The sequence below is a fragment of the Rutidosis leptorrhynchoides genome, chromosome 11, assembly GCF_046630445.1.
Source record: "Rutidosis leptorrhynchoides isolate AG116_Rl617_1_P2 chromosome 11, CSIRO_AGI_Rlap_v1, whole genome shotgun sequence".
Taxonomy (NCBI): Eukaryota; Viridiplantae; Streptophyta; class Magnoliopsida; order Asterales; family Asteraceae; genus Rutidosis; species Rutidosis leptorrhynchoides.
In genome coordinates, this window is record NC_092343.1 from 210,674,363 (window position 1) to 210,699,312 (window position 24,950).

Here is a 24,950-nt window from a genome sequence, read left to right on the forward strand (position 1 = left end):
AAACAGCAGAAATCTCTAACTTAATTAAAAATATTTTCACTGCTGACTTGAAAAATGAAAGTTGAGTTAAAGGCACAACCTTAGCCCCCAAACTGTCTGGTTTTAAAACTAGTGTTAAGAAGAGTAACAACCCATACTCTTCTATCCAGGCACTTTCACATTTTTCAAAATTATTCTTCAAGAAATATCCTCTGCTGACAGTACAACCAGCAGAGAACATAACTGACCCCCAAAGCAGACTTGAGCTGGCTCCTCATCGTGCTGAGTCAGCTCAGGCTACTGCACAGCCCAAATGTTACTTGGATCATGATAAGAGTCACACTCCTACATCGTTACTAGCCAGAACTCTTACACAATCTGGGTCAACATGTGTTGCCAATGAGTCAGTAGAGTCACAGCTGCACTTACAGACACCTTACTCTGTCTCAATCAAAGGGCTGACTAAATCACCAGTCTGTCCCCAGAGACCAACAACAGATGCAATTGTTGAGTCAAATTTATTTGGTTCTACAGTTGTTAACATAAAATATTCTCTTATTTTAGTTCTTAGCAGGGTAGATGAACATGCAGAGGGGGAGCAAGAAAAGAATGTTATTGTTTCTACTGATGAGCTCTCGGTTTCTGCTACTGGTGTTGGTGCTACTAATTTTTATACTAGTGGTGCTGATACTAGTGTTGTTGCCTCTACTACTGCTGGCTCTACTGGAGACATTGTGGCTACTCGGTCCACTGATCATACTATTAATGAGGAGCTAGCTACTGCTGATTTCTCTGCTACTCCTCCTACTATCTCCGGTATTGCTACTTGAACCACTGATTCTGAAGTGGTTGATGTGATGATAATAGGACCTCCTCCTGCACTTGAAAAGGTTATTGATAATATTGTTAAGGAGGTTCTTGATTTTGATACTGCTGGCACTACCATTGTTACTCCTCCAACTGCTTCTACTGAGGAAATTACTACAGGTTGTGACCAGGGTGACGTGTTGCTTACTGATGAGCTTATCGCAGCAAATGCTACCTATTATGCACATGTCACTGGTTCTACTGAACCTACTTTGAAGACTTTATAATTTTATTCTTTTTTACATTTTTTTAACTTTTTACTGTATAATATAGAGTATATTTAATATTTGTTTGTTACTCCGTATTATTATCTATTCGTTGAATGGTTTCTACAAATCTCGATATAGGTATTGTAATTATAAACTACAGAAACAAAGTTAACGTATATAGCAAAAACATTTATTGATGCAAAGATATATCTGTTGTGACAACCCGGAAATTTCTGACCAAATTTAAACTTTATCTTTATATTATTTTGACACGATAAGCAAAGTTTGTTAAGTTGAATCTCAAAAATTTTAAACTATGTTCATACATTCATTTAACCTCGACCAATTTCCGACGATTCATGAACCATTACATAAATGGATACAATTATATATGCATATATATATATGTATATATATTAACTTAAAAACGTTAACAAAGTATTAGATATATAATACTTTACATAAACGTATTTGTTTCAATATATGTTTAATATATTTATCGATGAGATTAAAATATCAAATGATTGAATTATCTAATACAATGTGTTATGGTTACGAGTCTCTGTTGTGAGGTCCACGTTGATTTGTGAAATCTTTCCATTTTAACAATATTCAGAAAATGGTAAAGTGATATACAAGTAAGGACAAATTGTCAAATTTCGGGAGTTAGACAAAGGTTAGTTGAGGATTGAATTTCATAATACTCGATTGATCTATTTTCAAATGTACGAAAACACTTTTCGATATAATAGAACTTGTTTATTTAAAATATCTTTGATTAGATAATGTGAGTCGGAATATTGGTTGTTAAATATATAGATAACTTGCAACGTGTATTTAAAACGTAAGGTGATATAATAATATCTAATATTTAAACGATCGTTAAATATATTAAACTTTGAAATATAATTAGTTTCAAAAAACTAAATATTATATTAGTAAGTAAATATTTCTAAAATATATAAGATTATATTTTTAAATGATAATATCATTATTTTACAAAGTGATAAAATATTATATAAACTTAGTCGTAAAACGTTTTGGATTTAAAATTGTATTATTATAATATATATTGGTAAATAATGAGACGTCGATTTGTAGAAGCAAATGACCAAAACACTCAAATGAATAAGTTACACTTTGAGTGGGATAATTTTTCATTGATTTAAGTCTAATTATTAATAAAGGTACACGTCACGAAACATAAAGTACAAGTTTTCTAAGCGTACAAAAGGACGCTCAACAAATCGAAACTGGCACGTAAGTCGAGCGTCAACGTACTATTCATCGGTGCTAAAATTACAAATCAACTATGCATGAGAATATAATATAATATTTAATTAATTCTAAAGATTAAATATATTATATATTAAATAATATATATAATAAATCATAAATGAGTGTCGGCATGAATGAGCATGAATGATTGAGTGAAGATGAGCTGGAGAAGGCCCTCATGCGATCACATGGGCACTCCATACAACCCTCATGCGATCGCATTGGGGGGGGGGGGGTTGGTGGCTAACATCCTTTAAAAATCGAATTCAACTCATTCTGATTCATTTCATCTTCTTCTATATTACGGAGTATTACTTATATTAATGATTATTATTATTATTATTATTATTATTATTATTATTATTATTATTATTATTATTATTATTATTATTATTATTATTATTATTATTATTATTATTATTATATTATTATTATTATTATTATTATTATTATTATTATTATTATTATTAGTATTTAGTATTATTATTAGTACATATTATACATAAAATACTACGACAAGGGTATGCGCGAGCGAATTCAAAACGAGTTTTTCGAGTGGGATAAAGTTAAGGAAATTATGGGTTATAGCTATGGAGGTTATGGGTATTGTTCGGGGGTATGCTCGTGAAGTCAAACTAGTGTTTATCATCTCCGTTGCGTATATATATATATATATATATATATATATATATATATATATATATATATGTCTACGTACTTTCCTGCAATATTGAATCATAATATTGATACGTGAACACTCATAACTTAACTTTTATATATTAATAGTGTATCCCTGACTAGTGCTCGAGTATATAGGATTATGCATGCTTGAATACTTATTATTGTCGTTAAATAGTTTATGATAGATCATGAATTTAATACATATGCTATTGAGATAGGATATATGATATGAATGTCGTTGGAAAGCTGGCAAAAAATCACTAACTTTTCATTTAGATATCGAATGGTTTCGATGAGTGAATTAAAAGATATGACTAACTGAATTATTATTAATTTTCGTATTATTATTAAAAATGATTATTATTATTATTACTATCGTCGTTATTATCGTCGTTATTATTATTATCTAATTATTATTATTATTATCATTATTAATATAAGTATTATTATTAAAAATTGTTATTGTTATTATCATTAAAGTTATTAATAATATTATTAATATTATTATTATAATTATTAGTATTATCATTAATATTATTATAATAATTATTAGTATCATTATCATTAAAACTAATATTAGTATCATCTAACTATTATAATTACTATTATTATCATTATTATGAACTAAAAGAGAACTAAAAGCTATTAAACAAATCGATTAGGAAATAATAAGTATGAGTATCATGATGAGATTAAAATATGGAAAGATATTGATTTAAATAAAAATACCATTTTCATTATTTTTATAATTATTATTATTATTAAAAGTAGTATTAATATTAAAAATATCATTTTTACTAAAATTATTATTTTTAATAAAAATATCATTGTTACTATCAAATATCATTATTATTATCATTTTAGTATTATTTTTAATAAAAACTATCATTTTGAATAGAATTATTATTTTTATAAAATATTATTATTATTATAGTAATATTAAAAAGTATTGTTATTATCAAGATTTTCATGATTAGAATTATCATTTTATGATAATTAATATCATCTTTAGTAAATAAAATATTGTTATTATTAGTAGTAGAATAATAATAATAATTGTTATTATTACAAAATAATACAACTTTTACTTATTATCGATATTATTTTATCAAATAAATATGTGATACAAAGATATTTTACCACACGTAATATAATTACATTAATATTACATACCACTATATTTTATAATATTAAGTGAATTTTATAAATTTTATTATTTAAGATATATAAAAGTATATTTTTATCATACATAAATTTTAAATATAAATATTTATTAACAAATGACTTTTACTAATTACTCTAATAAAATCTGATAGATATATTTAAATATATAAAACGACTATATTTATGTTATACAATTTTTGGAGGTCATTTTGAATTAGATGACTTTTGTTGACTTTTGCATAATAATCTCGAGCATTAGGATTGTGATACACTACGACTTGACCTAAATTGTCAGACAGATATTGACCAACATATAAATATATATATATATACTTAATATAGGTTCGTGAATCCAAGGCCAAACCTACACTTGTTCAATGACGTCATATGTATTTCACTACAAAATACAGTATTGTGAGTTTCAGTACTCCCTTTTTAAATGCTTTTGCAAAATATATTTTTGGGACTGAGAATAAATGCGTTGCTTTATTAAATGGTTTACGAAATAGACACAAGTAATCGAAACTACATTCTATGGTTGGATTATCGAAATTGAATATCACCCTTTTAGCTTGGTAGCCTAAGAATTAGGGAACAGACCCCCTAATTGACGCGAATCCTGAAGATAGATCTATGGGCCTAACAAACCCCATCCAGGTTATGGATACTTTAGTACTTCAATTTTATATACAGATGAGTGTACCTGTATATTTGGGGATATTCTATATGCATTTGTTAATGTCGGTTACCAGGTGTTCACCATATGAATGATTTTTATACAGATGAGTGTTCTTGTATTATAATTTTTGCAGATGAGTGTCCCTGCAGTTAACTATGAAAATAAAATCTTGTGGTCTATTAAAATTATGGAAATTATTGATTATGATAAACTAATGAACTCACCAACCTTTTGGTTGACACTTTAAAGCATGTTATTCATAGGTTTGAAAGAAATCTTCCGCTGTGCATTTGCTCATTTTAAAGATATTACTTGGAGTCATTCATGGCATATTTCAAAAGACATTGCATCCGAGTCGTTGAGTTCAGTAAAGATTATTATTAAAGTAAACGACAGATTAGGTCATTTATAGTTTGGAAATTATGAAATGGTATGCATGCCTGTCAACTTTCGATGTAAATGAAAGTTTGTCTTTTAAAAAATGAATGCAATGTTTGTAAAATGTATCATATAGAGGTCTGATAGTGCTCCAAATAAACATATATTTAGGCACAATATCCTTCCAATATGTGAAGCTTTTAGTTGCAATTGTTCTATTTTTATGTAATATTCGTTTAAATAAATAAGTGCGAAGACAAAAGAAAAAAACGACGATTTGAAGACGCAAATGACCAAAAAGCTCAAATATACAAGATATAATTCAAGTGGTTCAATTTATTGATGAGAAACGTCCAAAAATGATAAGAGTACAAGCCACAAAACGCAAAGTACAAGATATTAAATAGTACGCAAGGACGTTCGAAAAACCGGAACCGGGACTTGAGCCAACTATCAACGCGCGATGCAACGGAGCTAAAATTACAAGTCAACTATGCACAAGAATATAATATAATATTTAAATAATTATATAAATTATTTATATATTATATTAAATAACGTCGACAAACTAGCAAACAAAAAATATGTGAGCTGGATCTGACGGCCAAGCGATCGCATGGGAAATAGGCATAAAACTCATGCGAGTGCATGAGCCCATGCGAGTGCATGAGATTTGCACTAAAATCTCATGCAACCGTATGAGTTACTGTAGCAGGCCAAGTATTATAAAAAGGCAGTTTGCTCGACGTTTTAATTACACAAAAATCAATCTCTCTTCTCTATGTAAGATATTTATATTATAGTTATAATTTTAATTTAAGATTAATAATAAATTATGGTTTAGTTGGGTTATTGTAAGAAATGTTTTACGGGTTTTAAAGTCGGAACCCTGTCCGGGTAACGCTACGCAATTAATCACCACTGTAAGCTATATTCTTCCTTTTTAAATTAATGTCTCGTAACTAAGTTATTATTATGCTTATTTGAGCCGAAGTAATCGTGATGTTGGACTAAAATATTAAGATGGGGTTATTGGATTTTGTACCATAATTAAGGTTTGGACAAAAGACCGACACTTGTGGACATTGGACTATTGACTATTAATAGATAGGGGGTATTGTCTAATCGAATGACAACTCATTAGAATCTGTCGAACCTATCTTCAAATTAGTTAATCTAATAATTATTAAAATGATTATGTATGTTCTATTTAGTGACGTTTATACGACATCTTTTACAATCATTTAATTAATTATTCGGGTTGGGTAATTGATTATTCATTCTGCTCAAGTAGGTAAATTAATATTCATATCTCATTAAAACAGGGGTGGATTACATACAAGGATAATTGGTGTAATTGTTAACAAAGTATTAAAACCTTGGATTACACGCAGTCGATAACCTGGTGTAATTATTAACAAAGTATTAAAACCTTGTTACAGTTCGAATCCCTAATTAGTTGGAATATTTGACTTCGTGAATAAGGTTAATTTGACGAGCATTTTATAATTATGACCGATGGACTATTATGGACAAAAACCAGATAGGTATCAAATAAACCAGGACAAAGGACAATTAACCCGGGTAACAATTAATTAAAATTAAAACGTCAAACATCATGGTTACGGAAGTTTAAATAAGCATAATTGTTTTATTTCATATTTCATCGTACCTTTATTTACTGTCATTTTAATTACTGCAATTTACTTTATCGTAATTTAAATTCTGACCTTTATATTATCGTCATTTATCTTTACGCTTAAAATATAAAATCGACAAACCGGTCATTAAACGGTAAAAACCCCTTTTATAATAATATTACTATATATAATTATATATATTTTATATAAATATAGTTGTTAAAAATATAGCGTTAAACTCAGCTAGCTCCCTGTGGAACGAACCGGACTTACTAAAAACTACACTACTCTACGATTAGGTACACTGCCTATAAGTGTTGTAGCAAGGTTTAAGTATATCCCATCTATATAAATAAATAAATAACTTGTGTAAATTGTATCATATTTCGCTGTATTTCATATTAAAAATAATACTATTTTGTACACCACCTCGCATAACATCAAGTTTTTGGCGCCGCTGCCGGGGAACGCCGAAGCGAAACGCTATAAAAAATTAAAAATTATAATAATAATCGGGCCACTACACTGTAGCAGCCCAACAATTGGCCTGGTACCCGAAGCCATGCGACCGCATGGGATTCCAACACACAATCCATGCGATCGCATGGATTGATTTGACAGCCCAGGAACCTCAGCCAACGAATTAAGGTTATGGAGTATTAATTATTAATTATTATTATTATTAATTACCTAATTAGGGTTTATTTTAATAATAATTTAGTTTAGTTGTTATTTAATTTGTATTTTTAAGTTATAACTAGTTTTATTAATATATAAATTAATACTTTTATAAAATAATAATATAAAAATAATATTTATATAAAAATTGTATTTTTATAACTTTAAGCTTATTTTTATTTTTATATCTTTTTATTAGTTTAATTTGTAATTTGTATTTATCATTTGTAATTAGTTTTAAGTGTAGTATTTTGCCGTAGTTATTTTTATTTCTAAATTTTTAGGCTTTGCCATAAAATCTTTTATTTGCTTTTTCTTTAGATTAAGACTTAGGTACTTTAGAATTTTACGACGTCGCTTATTGCTTTAGTATTTAAAATTTTGGTACTTTTTAAGTTATTGCCTTTTTGGATATAGAATTCCTTTTAAGCTTTAATACCTTTAGACGTAAGTTTTAATTTTTAGTTTTTAGACTTTTAAGTTTCGACGCGCTACGTTATTTTTATTATTTTTCGACCTTTTATTTTTTGACGTTTTCTGACGCGCTCTTTTTCTTTCTTATTTCTCGACGCTCTAGTTTTTAGGACATAGAATTTTCTATTTCTTCTCTAAAAATTCAAAACGAAAAATTATTTTAAGCGGTTAAATTGATAGACATCCAAAATTTTCTGGTTCGTAGTAATAGTTGGATTTGTTAGTGGCGAGTTGTGGGCTTCTGATTTAAAGGGTCCTGGCTACCTGCTGCATCTATTGGCTATTCGAAACGTGGGCAAAATCAGAAAAGTCTATTAATTTGATAACTTATGTAATTTTTATCTTTATAACTAATTGGATATTCAGTGAATGCACCGAGTAAAATGTTCACCACCTTTCATACGTTCACCACCTATAACTCGATCAAGACATCTAGCCAATATTATCGCCGTTGATTTTTCTTTAGAATCATCATCTAGTCGACCAAGTACTCCAATTCGAATTTCCGATAATCCATTTTTTGAACACGACCTCACAATTGAGAACCCGGAGGATATTCAAGGACAATTCAGAGATCCTGAACCACTAATATTTCCTCCACAACCACAAATCATTCAACCAGAGATTGTCGAGGAAGAAACCATTAAATCAGAATCCTCTAGTGATTCGTATTCAACAAATTCAATTATGGAAGTAACGAAACCTCTAAGTATGGAAGACCGAATGAGAGCCACACGCACGGGCCAAGGTCACGCCATTATTAAGCCAGACATTAATGCGCCAGATTATGAAATCAAGGGATAAATCCTACACATGGTAACTAATCAATTCCAATATAGTGGTACGCCAAAAGAAGATCCAAACGAACATCTTCGAACCTTTAATAGGATCTGTACTCTATTCAAAATCAGAGAAGTTGAGGATGAACAGATCTATCTCATGTTGTTTCCCTGGACTTTAAAGGGAGAAGCCAAAGATTGGTTAGAATCGTTACCTGAAGGGGCGATTGATACATGGGATGTCTTAGTTGAAAATTTTCTTAAACAATTTTTTCCGGCATCTAAAGCCGTGAGACTTCAAGGAGAAATTGTTACGTTCACGCAAAAGCCAAATAAAACTCTATATGAGGCGTGGACAAGATTTGGAAAGTTATTGAGAGGATGTCCTCAACATGGTTTAGACACTTATCAAATAGTACAAATATTCTACCAAGGATACGACATTACTACACGAAAAGACATCGACATAACAGCTGGTGGTTCCATTATGAAGAAAACCGCAACCGAAGCTCACAAAATCATTGATAACACAGCCTCCCACTCACATGAGTGGCACCAAGAAAAAGATATCTTTCGTTCATCTAAAGCGGCTAGAGCCGATTCTAGCCACGACTTTGATTCCGTTTCCGCAAAAATAGATGCTTTCGAGAGACGAATGGAAAAGATGACTAAAGATATTCAAGTAACACGAATCAGTTATGAGCAATGCGGTGGACCACACTTAACGAAAGATTGTCACATTGAGCAAACGATGGAACAACGTGAGAATGTTTCCTACATGAACCAAAGGCCGGGAAATAATTATCAAAATAATTATCAACCGCCAAGGCCAAACTTCAATCGAAATCAAAACATTCTTTACAATCCAAATGGACCCAACAATAACTCGTATAACCAACAAGGTCCGAATAACCAACCAACTCAAAACAACACTTTCAATCAACAAAGACCTAGCTTGTATAAACCACCACAACAAACCGAAGAGAAAAAGCCAAATCTGGAAGAAATGATGGCAAAGCTAATGGAATCTCAAACACAATTTATTACATCTCAAACCCAAACAAATGAGAGGTTTGATCAGTCATTAAGAACTCAACAAGCTTCCATTTTGAATCTAGAAAAACACGTAGGTACTCTTGCTAGCATGATGAGTGAGAGGGAACTAGGAAAGCTACCGAGTAATACTGAAGTAAATCCTCGAAATGAGAATGTTAATATGGTTTCAACGAATTTTGAAAAACTAGCACAAGAAGATGGGAAGGTTTTTATTTGTGAGTAACAATGAAGAAGTTACACCATCACCACCACCCAAGTATGAAAAGCCAGGGGTGGCACCATACAGACCACCCATCCCATTTCCAAGAAAAGGAGTTAAGTATGAGCAAGTATTAGGTAATAAAGTTTGTGATACCACTGGAAAGAAGAAGAAGAATAATAAAAAAATGCAAGAAACAAAAATCGTAGAAGTAAACCCGGTGAAGACAGTTCCACCAAAACTTCCACCAAGGTTGGGTGATCCGAGTGAATTTATTGTTCCTTGTCTACTTAGTGATTGTGTCATGTATGATGCACTAGCAGATTTAGGTGCAAGTGTGAGTGTTATGCCTCTTTCGTTATATAAAAGATTAGGTGTAGGTGAGTTAAGTCCAACGAAAATGAGTGTTCGACTACTTGATCAAACCATTAAGCATCCAGTTGGAATTGCTGACAACCTACCCGTTCAAGTGGGTAATTTAACCTTTTTAGTCGAATTTATTGTCATTGACATAGAAGAGGACTCAAACATTCCTCTAATTTTAGGTCGACCATTCTTAGCGTCCACCGAGGCCTTCATTGATGTAAGAAAAGGTAGAATGACACTTAGTAATGATGAAAAATCGATCACCTTTGTGAGTCGAAAGTCTAAATCTCCACCAACCAAAACCGTTGAACCGATAAAAATGATCGATGAGAAGCATATTGTATTACCAACTCCAACGGTAGTGCTTAACAATAATAAAATGCCTAAGTGTGGGGAAGATGAAGTAACACCTAATGATAACTTGATAACAAAGGATCTCGTTATTAATAGTTCAATGAAGAAACTTATTAAGCGGATTCGCGATGCTAGAAACAAGGGGAACTTTAAGTTATGTAACCGGTTAGTATCCAATCTATCGCCTAAAGAAAAGGCGAAACTAGTTGAATTTGTGGATATTACACAGGAATCCGACCAATGGCTTAAAGCAAAAGTCACAGATATGCAAGTTGATTATGGTCCAAAAGAAATTGACAATGAAGTTAATCACAATTTCAACACCACAGCTACCTAAGTGTGGGGGGAGATTCAGATGTTCTAAAAAGAAAATGCTATCTAGAGTTAGTTGTTCTGTTCTCGTGTAGTTCCGAGAATGGAATCCGATTGGTCTTTTCCACTAGCAGACACTAAAGAACTAGTTTTCTCCCTCCATTCTGAATTTTTATTTTGTAGGTTTTGTATTAAATTAATACGCATTTATTTAATTTAAGTTTTGTGTGAATTTAAAAACAAAATTTACTTTATTTCATTAAGTTTAAAAAATGATTTCTAAAATTCATCGTAAGTTGAAGACTAGGTCATGGAACCGAAATTGCTTTACCCGAGGGCGGGGCGACAAATTTTGTTATCATTATTTTTAATATTATTGATCTAAAGTATACCAAAAAAATTAAAAAACCCAAAAATCTTTGCTTTTAAAACAATCACTTTAACGACAAATTTTAAATTTTGTCGAGAGACGGACGAGGTAAACATACCGAAACTACCTAAAGTAAAAGGAAACAAAATTTTAAAAAATTATTCATTTAAATAATTTTATAAAGAAAATATATATATATATATATATATATATATATATATATATATATATATATATATATATATATATATATATATATATATATATATATATATATATATATGTTTGTATTTTATGTTATGTACAAAAGAAGGTAAAACAGCGCACTTTTAAAGATTAAGTTCAGCAAAAGCTACTAATTTTGATGATAAGACGCAAAACATATGTGAAATTACAACAAAAGGAATGAACGATGAGGCGCGCCATCTATCATTCGACGACCTTAGTAATTACAAACTGGGTATTTTTAATCACTTTACTACATTAATCACCCTCATGAATTTATTATTATAGTCTGATTTCATGCAAATGAGGGCATTGCATGATCTCAAGTGTGGGGAAGGGTTATAAATTCTCTCAGGTTTGCACTTGGTTTATTTGCCAAATTTTGTGAAAATTTGAAAAAAATTTCAACTAAATGAATTCAAAATCATGTTTATACATATTTATGAACGATAAAAACTAGGTGTTAATACCGAAATTATCGTTACCTCCGAAAGGACATAAATTGAGAAACAACCTAAAATGCTTGAATTCATTTAAAATGGAAAAGAGGAGAATAAAAAGGCAAAGAAATAAATAAATAAAAGCCAAGTGTGGGGAGAATGTACCAAGTTATTCAATTAAAAAATATCTATCACATGTTTCTGTAAAGTTATTGCAGGTGCTTTTGTTTTGGACTAAATTAACTATTTTACCCAGTTTATTGTAATAAAAATGAAAGAAAGATGGATCTACACGATGAATCAATTCCATCATTAAAAGGAAGTAAAGTCTTCCAAAAAAGGCACGTGCTTCTTAATTTAGGTCAGGAAGTTGTCGTCCAGACCAGCTGTAGGTTGACGAAAAATCTAAAAAAGTCATCTCTAAAATCAGCAGGAAATCCACGGACCTCAGCATCAAACAGGGTCGCTGATATTGCTCTAAACATACATATTATTCGACGCAATATCACTCATATTTCATAGGTTTTTATCTTCTACGAAGACATTCAATGCGCATTTCACGAGAAAAACGATAAAGGTAGACAAGAGTTTGTTATTTGAAGACTCGACGATAAAACGATCGTTTTAACCAGATTTATATCAAGAAACGTTTATCCGAATGAAAGTACAAGATGAAAGAAGAAAAGAGTTCAAATGTATAGTGCCAAGACAGTACACGTCAACACGAGATCAACAAAGAACAAATGAAGAAGAAAAATCAAGAAAACTGGAAATTTGCCTTACACGAATCGTGTACTATTACACGAATCGTGTAATATCTCTGGTCATACACGATTCGTGTATATATACCCGATTCGGGTAATGTTAGGCCTCAACAGTTTCCAGAACGTGCAAAAAGCTGGCGGCTGCTTTATTATTTTTTATACTACTTTTGGCTAGTGCTGCAAGTAATGGACGAATAATCATCAAAACACTCAGCAATTGGACAGTCTTTTTGACCAAATTAAGCTCAACTACTACTTCTATTCAAGCATAAATACGGAGTACTATCAACAGACACAAGGGAGAGATATTACAACACAAATTTATATTTCAATTACTATAGTTAAAGTTATTGTTAATTTTATTACGCTGTAAAAATAGTTTCAGTTATTAAGGGGGTATTGTTCGTGATTAAGGGTGTTATTATATGCGTGAAAGGGGTGTTATTATTGTAATTTTTCTACCATTTGAAGTTAATGCAAGTGAAGATATTTTAGTAAGTTTACTCTGTTAAAATTAGTGTTGTTATTATGTTTGCAGATCTATATTTTTATGTCTCCCCTAGTGTAATGAATAGCTAAATTTCCCTAGTGTTTGCTTAAATGTAGAGCCCCTAGTGAAATGGATTGTTACCATTAGTAAAGTTAAAATGTAACTTTAGTATTTTTAATATTGAGCCTAGTTAAAAGAACCATTTTTATGTAATTAGGTATTTAATCCTTGCCACTTAATTTAGTAAATTTAAATAACGAAAGTTGTTTTTATTTACACAAATTAAGCTTCAACATTAAAAATGATCTAGACGAATTTATGGATAAGTTATTGACACCAATTTAGAAATAAACTTCGGTGGTTTGGGTGATATCAATAAATTATGTGAAGGTGAAATTATAAAAAGGGAGACCGTTATAATTTGGGTATTGGCGAAGGTCAAAACTAGGCTAGGTCTCAATTTAAATACTTAGGGAATAGTAGCTTTCTAAAAAGAATCCAATGAAAATTAGATTTTATTTAGTTAAGTTGTAACTTTATATTTATTCGAGAGAAAAATGTAAAGTTTGATACTAGAACATTTTAATAGGGCGTAAAACTTAAAACAATCCATGGACCTAGGGATGACACAATTAAGTAAACACTCCCATTTATCTTATTTATACTTCCTATAAAAAGTATCGTTGTATTTATTCACGAATTATAAGTTTAAAATATATAAAAATACATAAAAACATTTAATTTTCGTAACAGTTATGTGTCACACATTTTTACACTTACACGAATCGTGTAACCTCACACGAATCGTGTAAGGCTTGAATACGGCTACAGTACACCGTAGGTCAAAAATTAAGGTTTTAATTATTTAATATTATAAAATTAGGTTATTAGTTATTTATTTATTATAATTAGGTTATTTATTATATAATTAGTTTTAATTAATATAAAATACTTAAATACATGTTTTAATCCTAAAATTAGCATTAACTATTATAAGTTCATAAATTGTAATTAGTTAATAATTAGTAAATTAATTAAATTCCTTTTAATTTGTATTATTTTTATTAAAAATGCAATTTAGTTAAATTAATTAAGTTTATATAATTATTGCTTAAAACAAAAATCTAAATATATAGTTTTATTAAAAATTACTATTTTACTAATTACCATCTAGTAATATAATTGTCGCATCATAATTAGTATAATTTCATTTAGTATCATTTTAAGATAATTCTTGTTATATTGTAATTTCATTTAGTAAATTAGTTAAGTTATTTCCTTTTACTATTACTATAATTTGCCTAATCCAAAACCCCATTTTAATTAAGTTTGACATCAAAGACTATAAAAAAAAAACCATTAAACGCTCCATCTCCCTGTGGAACGAATCGGATTTACCAACAAACTAAACTACACGGATAGGACTAGTTGCCTATATATATGTGTGAAATCAACCTAAAATCTATAAAATACCACATATACAATAAATCAATTCGTGTAACAAAACAACTCAAATCCGTTCAAAATAAAGGTCTCGATCCAGCACATCAACTTTTTGGCGCCGCTGCCGGGGAGTTGGCAGTAAATAAATAGATAATTTTTCTGGTTCGTAGTAGTAGTTGGATTTGTACGTGGACCGGGTTGTTGGATCACCAATTTTATTGGTCTTTGAAGGATCCTGCCCCTCTGCTGCATCTTTTAGCTATTCAAAACGTGGGCAAAATCAGAAGGAAAATCTGTTGTTTAAGGGTTTTTATCATTGTTTTTATGTTATTCGATCCTCTCGAGGAAATTCATTTCCAAGAAAGTTCAAAGTTTTTGAATAAATCCTTTAGTTCTTTGTACAATTTCCCAAATTGTATGATCCGTTCAATCTTAAACTCGTTAAACTTAATCCGGAACCTCAAAGAATTAATAAAGGACAAAAACAACAAAAAGAAATAGGAAGTACTAGTAATTTTAAAACACCGAAAAACACTAAAAAAGGAGAAACAAATAGGTAACCCTAGATAAACCTTTAGTGAAGTGATCTCATAATAGAAATTAATGTATGAACTTACGTTCCTCCAACGCTGAATTAACTCCCTCACATCCTGAACCCGAAAGAAAATTCCACGAACGCTTAAGAGCTCAAGAAGTAGAATCTCTTGCTAAAAATTTAGAGTCACTTTTCTTAGAATCCGACTCTGAACCAATAATTCAACCAATCATAGAGCCGATTATTAAAGAAGAAGAAGAAATGGCTGATACAAATCAAACGATGGAAGCATTAATGAAGGCCACAAGAAAAGGTCAAGGCCACGCAATCATCCAACCCACGATGAGTGATGGCTTTGAAATAAAAGGTCAATTTTTACACATGGTAACTAATACATGTCAATTCGGTGGAGCCCCAAATGAGGATGCTAACGAGCATCTTCGTAAGTTTGTAAGCATTTGCAAGCTTTTCAAAATCAAAGATGTCACCGATGAAGTTGCATGTTTAAAAATCTTTCCATGGTCATTAAAAGATGATGCAAGAGATTGGCTAGACTCATTACCAGAAGGTTATATTGAAAACTGGAATGATATGATGGATAAATTTTTGTCAGAATTCTTTCCTGCTTCAAAAGCAGCAAAATTACAAAGTGACATAAATCACTTTAAACAAAAGCCTAATGAAACTCTTTATGAAGCTTGGACCCAATTCAATAAAATGCTTCGAATATGTCCTCAACACGGGTTGAATACATTCCAAAAGGTCCAAATATTCTATAAAGGAGTCAATGTGGCAACTAGAAAAGATATAGATGTTGCAGCCGGAGGTTCGATCATGAAGAAAACACCTGAAGACGCTCACACAATCATTGCTAATTTAGCTTCCCATTCTCATAATTGGCATCAAGAAATAGAATTTTCTAGATCATCAAATGTTGCTAGTATTGAAAGCAATGATGAAATTGCTTCTTTAAAAGTTCAAATAGCAAATCAAGCAAGGCAAATCGAGAAAGTAACCAAGGAAATGCATGCTATCAGAGTAGGATGTGAACTGTGCCAAGGTCCCCATCTTACTAGAGATTGTGATCAAAGTACAATGGAAGAACAAGCAAATTTCTTAGGATACTTACGAAAAGGTGAAATGAACTTCAGTGATTTTCCAGCTATAGAAGCAAACAACCGAAAATATCCTCCTATAAACAGCTATCAAGTAGGAGGACCTTCAGGATCAAATAATAATAACTATCAAAATAATAATAACTATCAAGGAGGAAATCCAGGTTACCAAAACAACCGGAATTTCCCAAATCAAAATCAAAGAAATCCGCCACCAGGTTATAATAACCGAAATCAACCTCAACGAAATTATCAAAATAATTTCAAACATAATCAACCACAACCTCTAGCACTTATGCAACCACAACCATTAGCAATTATGCAACCTCAACCCGAGAGGAAATCTGGTTTAGAAGATCTCTTAAGAGATTTTATGGTTAAGCATGAGCAAAATGCAGAGCTCCAAACTCAGCAAATTCGAAATCAACAAGCCACGATTCAGATTTTAGAAAGAGATGTTGGAAGGATCTCACAGTTACTAGCAGAGAGACCACCAATTGCAAGTAACCCTCCGTTTATACTAAAGAAGAATGATCCTCAAGCCCCAGCATATTCACAAGTGAATGCTATTTATAGTTTCTGTGAGGATGAAGCAAGTTTCAAAACACCGGAGCATAGTCCTATTTTTACTCTTGGGTGTGAAGATGACGATGAAGAGTGTGATGAGTTTATATTTTCTGATTTATCCAATATGGCGGATTACACTCCTTATCAAGAGATGGATGATACCCGAGTTGAAAGTGTGAAAAGTATAACATGTGAAGATGAAGAGATCCGAGTTGGTGCAATAACTCCCGAGTATGGTGACTATTTGATGAGGTTGATGTCGGGAAATCATGTGGAAGTAAAGAAAATGGAAATCACCGAGCCTTCCGAGTTTAGGGTTGATGATGATTTGAAGAAGATCAAGGAAGAAGCGGAAGATACGGTGAAGCAAGCACCTAAAGTGGAAGACTATAAAGAACCCATTCCATACCCGCAAGCACTTGCATCCGAAAAACTAAAGGAGAATCATTGTAAGCCTTTAAATACGGATAATATTTGTGTAAATGTACCTTTGGTTGATGTTGTTGCAGGTATGCCAAACTATGGGAAATTCTTGAATGATTTGATGGCAAAAGAAGGAGTGTGTGAGCAGGCATCATCTGCGTTTCTTAAAGCAGAATGTGCTGCTATTGTGAAAAAGAATGAATTGCCACCTAAGTTAGGTGATCCTGGACCGTTCATAGTACCTTGTAAGCTTAATGAATCTAAAACTCTTAGATCATTAGCTGACTCAGGTGCAAGTATAAATCTCATGCCTTATTCCATTTACTCGCATTTGAACTTAGGTGAACTTAAACCCACCAATTCAGGCATTAGATTCATTGATCAGTCGGTTAATAAACCTATAGGGATTGCTGAAAACTTAGTAGTAAAAACAGGTGAACTTGAGTTTCTAGCTGACTTTGTAGTTGTAGACATGAAGAAAGATAAGTTTGTACCTATTATTTTAGGTAGACCATTCTTAGCAACTGCATGTGCTTTAACAGATTGGAAAACAGGAAAACTAGTTTTGAAGGATAGAGGCAAGAGTGCAACCTATCAAACTGAGTTTAGTATGAACCCACCACCCACACCGATAGTTTCAGTGAATATTGTTGACAATGTCAAACCCATTAGTCAACAAGCTAAGTGTGGGGAGGGTGATGAGGAGAAACTAGATAGTAAACCGCCCAATGATAGTGTTGTTGAGAAAACCATGAAGAAGTTATATGGTAGGATTAGAAATGCTATGTCGAAAAAAGATAAACATTTGAGAGAGAGATTGATTTCAAACCTATCAAAACTTGAGAAATATAAGTTGAAAAAACTGGTTGAAGAGTCAAGATTTTCGGACTCTTGGTTATTATCAAAAATTAATGGCGAGAATGGTTGCGGTAATGGTTCTATTGGAGTAAAGAAGGGTGATGTTTATCACCCCGACGTTAGTTAAAATTGGGGTGGAGTCGCGTGAACGACTCGCTAATAAACTTCACACATTGTAAATAGTCCCATTCGTGTGTCTCGTTTTTATTTTAAATTCCTTTTTATTTGTATTTTTCATATACTTGTTTTAAAATTTAAAAATGTTAATCTTTTTAACATAAAAATAGAGTGTTTTTATTTTATTTTAAATTTGTTTTCGAAAAACATTAAAAACTTTAACTTTTAATGGATTAAATTTTATAAATTGAATTTAAAAATTTATAAACGGATTAAGATCAGGTATAACAACCGAATTTCCGTTACAAATATAAATCTATAAAAGATATTTTAAATTTAATTGATTATAAGTTAAAAAAAAAAAAAAAATTTAGTTTGTAATAACATAATTTTTTGGTGTGTATTGAAACTTATTATGTTTTTATTTTTTTATATATTAGCAAGAAAATATAGTGTGGGGTAAAAAAATGTGTTGTACGATTGAATTCAAACCCCATATTTTGTGTGTTTTTTACATGGTTTTGACAGGTACAGACGAAAATGCAATTAGACGAAACGAAACATCAAATTACATTGTGATACAAACATTGGATATGATCGTAGGTAAAACAATTTGAAAATCCAAATCGGTTAACAAAGGAAGTTCCAAATACTCTACATTTTTTTGTCCTCTCAAATTTATACATTATTATCTGATTTTATGTAATGAGGGCATTACATAATCTTAAGTGTGGGGTGGGAATATATAAATTCTCGAGAACTAATAAGTTATTGGTTTTTATGAAAATTTGAAAATTTTTAAACAAATGTATCTAATCAATTTTTAAGGTAACTACGAGCAATTAAAGATCAAGTGTAAAAACCGAAATTGTTGTCTCCATACATTAAAAATACATTAGTTTATTTGTTTAAAACTTATAAAAGAAAACCATTTATAACAAGAATTTATAAATCCTTATATTGAGAACCATTTATCACATGTTTCTTTGAAGTTTATTGCAGATATCATTGCTACAGAATGTATAAACCTGAATATTCCATTATCACGAGTAATAGAGGATGAATCAAATCCATCCCGTAAGGAAGTAAAGTCTTCCGAATTGACACACTTGCTAATTTATGTTAGAAGATGTAGTCCAGAACAGCTGTAGGTTGACGAAAAATCTTGAAAAGTCATCCCTAAAATCGGCTGGAAATCCACCTAACCTCAGCATCAAACAGGGTTTTTGGTGGTCAGACTTATCCTGACCATGAGAAGGATATGTCCCGTACAATGGGGGGGCACAATGCAAATTAGCTTTTAAGACTAATGAATCTAATCCCCAGATGGATGATCTCCGTAAAGATTAACCGCATCTATGTTTGACCGCGGTCAACATACATATGCCATAACAAATTGAGGTGTGCAAACTCATGGTTCACCGATGATATTTGGACACGATATAATTTTGTTCTAAAACTTATGCTATTTTATGAATTATATTTGTGTAAAACTATTTTTGGACATTTGGCTTCAAGTTCCATGATACTACAATCATGGGGGCGAATAGCTTGCTAATCGCCGACTGAGACTTCGGTTTTCAGTTACCCTCAACCGGAATTTGAGGTTAAAACCGGAAAACGTGTCTAGTGTAAAAACTAGCATGACATTTTATAAAATCATAAAACGTTTTCACAAGGTCCAATTTTCCCTAAGGATCCAAATTTTTAAACCCTAATCACGAGTTTCATGTTTGTTTCTGTTGTCAGAATTTCATTTCGTGTGGTGTGCGTGTGATCCAATAAATACTGTGTTGTGTAATATATTTCATATAGTGTGTGTTTCATTTCGTGTAGTGTGTGTTGTGTGATCTAAATGTTCGATAAGAAAGATATATAATGTTCTAACTCTGTTAAAAGATGTAATTGCTTGAGGACAAGCAACGTTCTAGTGTGGGGTATTTTGATATTGCTCTAAACATACATATTATTCGACGCAATATCACTCATATTTCATAGGTTTTTATCTTCTACGAAGACATTCAATGCGCATTTCACGAGAAAAACGATAAAGGTAGACAAGAGTTTGTTATTTGAAGACTCGACGATAAAACGATCGTTTTAACCAGATTTATATCAAGAAACGTTTATCCGAATGAAAGTACAAGATGAAAGAAGAAAAGAGTTCAAATGTATAGTGCCAAGACAGTACACGTCAACACGAGATCAACAAAGAACAAATGAAGAAGAAAAATCAAGAAAACTGGAAATTTGCCTTACACGAATCGTGTACTATTACACGAATCGTGTAATATCTCTGGTCATACACGATTCGTGTATATATACCCGATTCGGGTAATGTTAGGCCTCAACAGTTTCCAGAACGTGCAAAAAGCTGGCGGCTGCTTTATTATTTTTTATACTACTTTTGGCTAGTGCTGCAAGTAATGGACGAATAATCATCAAAACACTCAGCAATTGGACAGTCTTTTTGACCAAATTAAGCTCAACTACTACTTCTATTCAAGCATAAATACGGAGTACTATCAACAGACACAAGGGAGAGATATTACAACACAAATTTATATTTCAATTACTATAGTTAAAGTTATTGTTAATTTTATTACGCTGTAAAAATAGTTTCAGTTATTAAGGGGGTATTGTTCGTGATTAAGGGTGTTATTATATGCGTGAAAGGGGTGTTATTATTGTAATTTTTCTACCATTTGAAGTTAATGCAAGTGAAGATATTTTAGTAAGTTTACTCTGTTAAAATTAGTGTTGTTATTATGTTTGCAGATCTATATTTTTATGTCTCCCCTAGTGTAATGAATAGCTAAATTTCCCTAGTGTTTGCTTAAATGTAGAGCCCCTAGTGAAATGGATTGTTACCATTAGTAAAGTTAAAATGTAACTTTAGTATTTTTAATATTGAGCCTAGTTAAAAGAACCATTTTTATGTAATTAGGTATTTAATCCTTGCCACTTAATTTAGTAAATTTAAATAACGAAAGTTGTTTTTATTTACACAAATTAAGCTTCAACATTAAAAATGATCTAGACGAATTTATGGATAAGTTATTGACACCAATTTAGAAATAAACTTCGGTGGTTTGGGTGATATCAATAAATTATGTGAAGGTGAAATTATAAAAAGGGAGACCGTTATAATTTGGGTATTGGCGAAGGTCAAAACTAGGCTAGGTCTCAATTTAAATACTTAGGGAATAGTAGCTTTCTAAAAAGAATCCAATGAAAATTAGATTTTATTTAGTTAAGTTGTAACTTTATATTTATTCGAGAGAAAAATGTAAAGTTTGATACTAGAACATTTTAATAGGGCGTAAAACTTAAAACAATCCATGGACCTAGGGATGACACAATTAAGTAAACACTCCCATTTATCTTATTTATACTTCCTATAAAAAGTATCGTTGTATTTATTCACGAATTATAAGTTTAAAATATATAAAAATACATAAAAACATTTAATTTTCGTAACAGTTATGTGTCACACATTTTTACACTTACACGAATCGTGTAACCTCACACGAATCGTGTAAGGCTTGAATACGGCTACAGTACACCGTAGGTCAAAAATTAGGGTTTTAATTATTTAATATTATAAAATTAGGTTATTAGTTATTTATTTATTATAATTAGGTTATTTATTATATAATTAGTTTTAATTAATATAAAATACTTAAATACATGTTTTAATCCTAAAATTAGCATTAACTATTATAAGTTCATAAATTGTAATTAGTTAATAATTAGTAAATTAATTAAATTCCTTTTAATTTGTATTATTTTTATTAAAAATGCAATTTAGTTAAATTAATTAAGTTTATATAATTATTGCTTAAAACAAAAATCTAAATATATAGTTTTATTAAAAATTACTATTTTACTAATTACCATCTAGTAATATAATTGTCGCATCATAATTAGTATAATTTCATTTAGTATCATTTTAAGATAATTCTTGTTATATTGTAATTTCATTTAGTAAATTAGTTAAGTTATTTCCTTTTACTATTACTATAATTTGCCTAATCCAAAACCCCATTTTAATTAAGTTTGACATCAAAGACTATAAAAAAAAAACCATTAAACGCTCCATCTCCCTGTGGAACGAATCGGATTTACCAACAAACTAAACTACACGGATAGGACTAGTTGCCTATATATATGTGTGAAATCAACCTAAAATCTATAAAATACCACATATACAATAAATCAATTCGTGTAACAAAACAACTCAAATCCGTTTAAAATAAAGGTCTCGATCCAGCACATCAGTCGCCATATGGTCAGACTTATCCTAACCATGAGAGGATCTGTCTCGTAAAATGGGGAGGGCGCCGTGCAAATTAGCTTGATAAGACTAATGAATCAGACCCCCAGAAAGGATAATCTCCTTAAAGATTAAAAATCAGCTTTTAAGCATGATATTAATCAATCCTTGAGATTGACCTTAAAGATTGAGAATTACAAACTCATGGAATTCAATGATATCTAAACTCGAGCTTAAACGAGAAAAATATTTTGATCAAATTAAAACCGATTTGTTTTCTGAAAACCCATTTTCAATGCGTTCATTACCATTGAACGTAAAATCCTAAGAATTCACCTGGAATTCATTAGGTCACCTGAACCAAATCGGGTGTCAACCGTAAGAACGGTGGTTGCATAGCATGGGCGAAGACAGGACCTTGTGCCAGACCAAAAAACTATAGGGTGATCTTAACTATTGCTCCTACAAAGGATAGTAATTGCATCCGACACGATATAGACCATAATCAAAAGCATGTCACGGGACATTGCCTTAACAGTTGCTTGTTCAACGCTTTCCTTTAAAACCGGACGGTAGTTTACCGAAAGGTAATATACGGAGCAAGTATACTGGACGTGTTGCTTTCCAAATACAAGGTTAGCAAGTGGGTGACACAAAACCGCAAGTTTTGAGCTAAAATTTTAAAATCTGAAACCCACACAACCCACAAAAATAATTTGCAAACACCGGTGAAGGGTTATTCCGGAAAACTTATCTAGGGTAAAAGCTAGAATGAATTTTCAAAAGATCAAATGTTTTCATAAAGATCCAATTTCCTTAAGGATCTAAATTTTATAAGTCATGTGGGACTGTAAACCACATCGTTACTATCATTGTTTATACCGCCGTATCAAAGCCACTGATGTATAAAGTGTGAGAATAAAAAAGTGATTCGAGTGAAGTGTGATTTTAATTTCAAATTCTGTATTGCTTGAGGACAAGCAACGCTCAAGTGTGGGGATATTTGATAGTGCTCCAAATGAACATATATTTAGGCACAATATCCTTCCAATATGTAAAGCTTTTAGTTGCAATTGTTCTATTTTTATGTAATATTCGTTTAAATAAATAAGTGCGAAGACAAAAGAAGAAAACGACGATTTGAAGACGCAAATAACCAAAAAGCTCAATTGTACAAGATATAATTCAAGTGGTTCAATTTATTGATGAGAAACGTCCAAAAATGATAAGAGTACAAGCCACAAAACGTAAAGTACAAGATATTAAATAGTACGCAAGGACGTTCGAAAAACCAGAACTGGGACCTGAGCCAACTATCAACGCGCGACGCAACGGAGCTAAAATTACAAGTTAACTATGCACAAGAGTATAATATAATATTTAAATAATTATATAAATTATTTATATATTATATTAAATAACGTCGACAAACTAGTAAACAAAAAATATGTGAGCTGGATCTGACGGCCATGCGATCGCATGGGAAATAGGCATAAAACTCATGCGAGTGCATGAGCCCATGCGAGTGCTTGAGATTTGCACTAAAATCTCATGCGACCGCATGAGTTACTGTAGCAGGCCAAGTATTATAAAAAGGCAGTTTGCTCGACGTTTTAATTACATAAAAATCAATCTCTCTTCTCTATGTAAGATATTTATATTATAATTTTAATTTTAATTTAAGATTAATAAAAAATTATGGTTTAGTTGGGTTATTGTAAGAAATATTTTACGGGTTTTAAAGTCGAAACTCTGTCCGGGTAACGCTACGCAATTAATCACCACTGTAAGCTATGTTCTTCCTTTTCAAATTAATGTCTCGTAACTAAGTTATTATTATGCTTATTTGAGCCGAAGTAATCGTGATGTTGGACTAAAATATTAAGATGGGGTTATTGGATTTTGTACCATAATTAAGATTTGGACAAAAGACCGACACTTGTGGACATTGGACTATTGACTATTAATAGATAGGGGGTATTGTCTAATCGAATGACAACTCATTAGAATCTGTCGATCCTATCTTCAAATTAGTTAATCTAATAATTATTAAAATGATTATGTATGTTCTATTTAGTGACGTTTATACGACATCTTTTACGATCATTTAATTAATTATTCGGGTTGGGTAATTGATTATTCATTCTGATCAAGTAGGTAAATTAATATTCATATCTCATTAAAACAGGGGTGGATTACATACAAGGATAATTGGTGTAATTGTTAACAAAGTA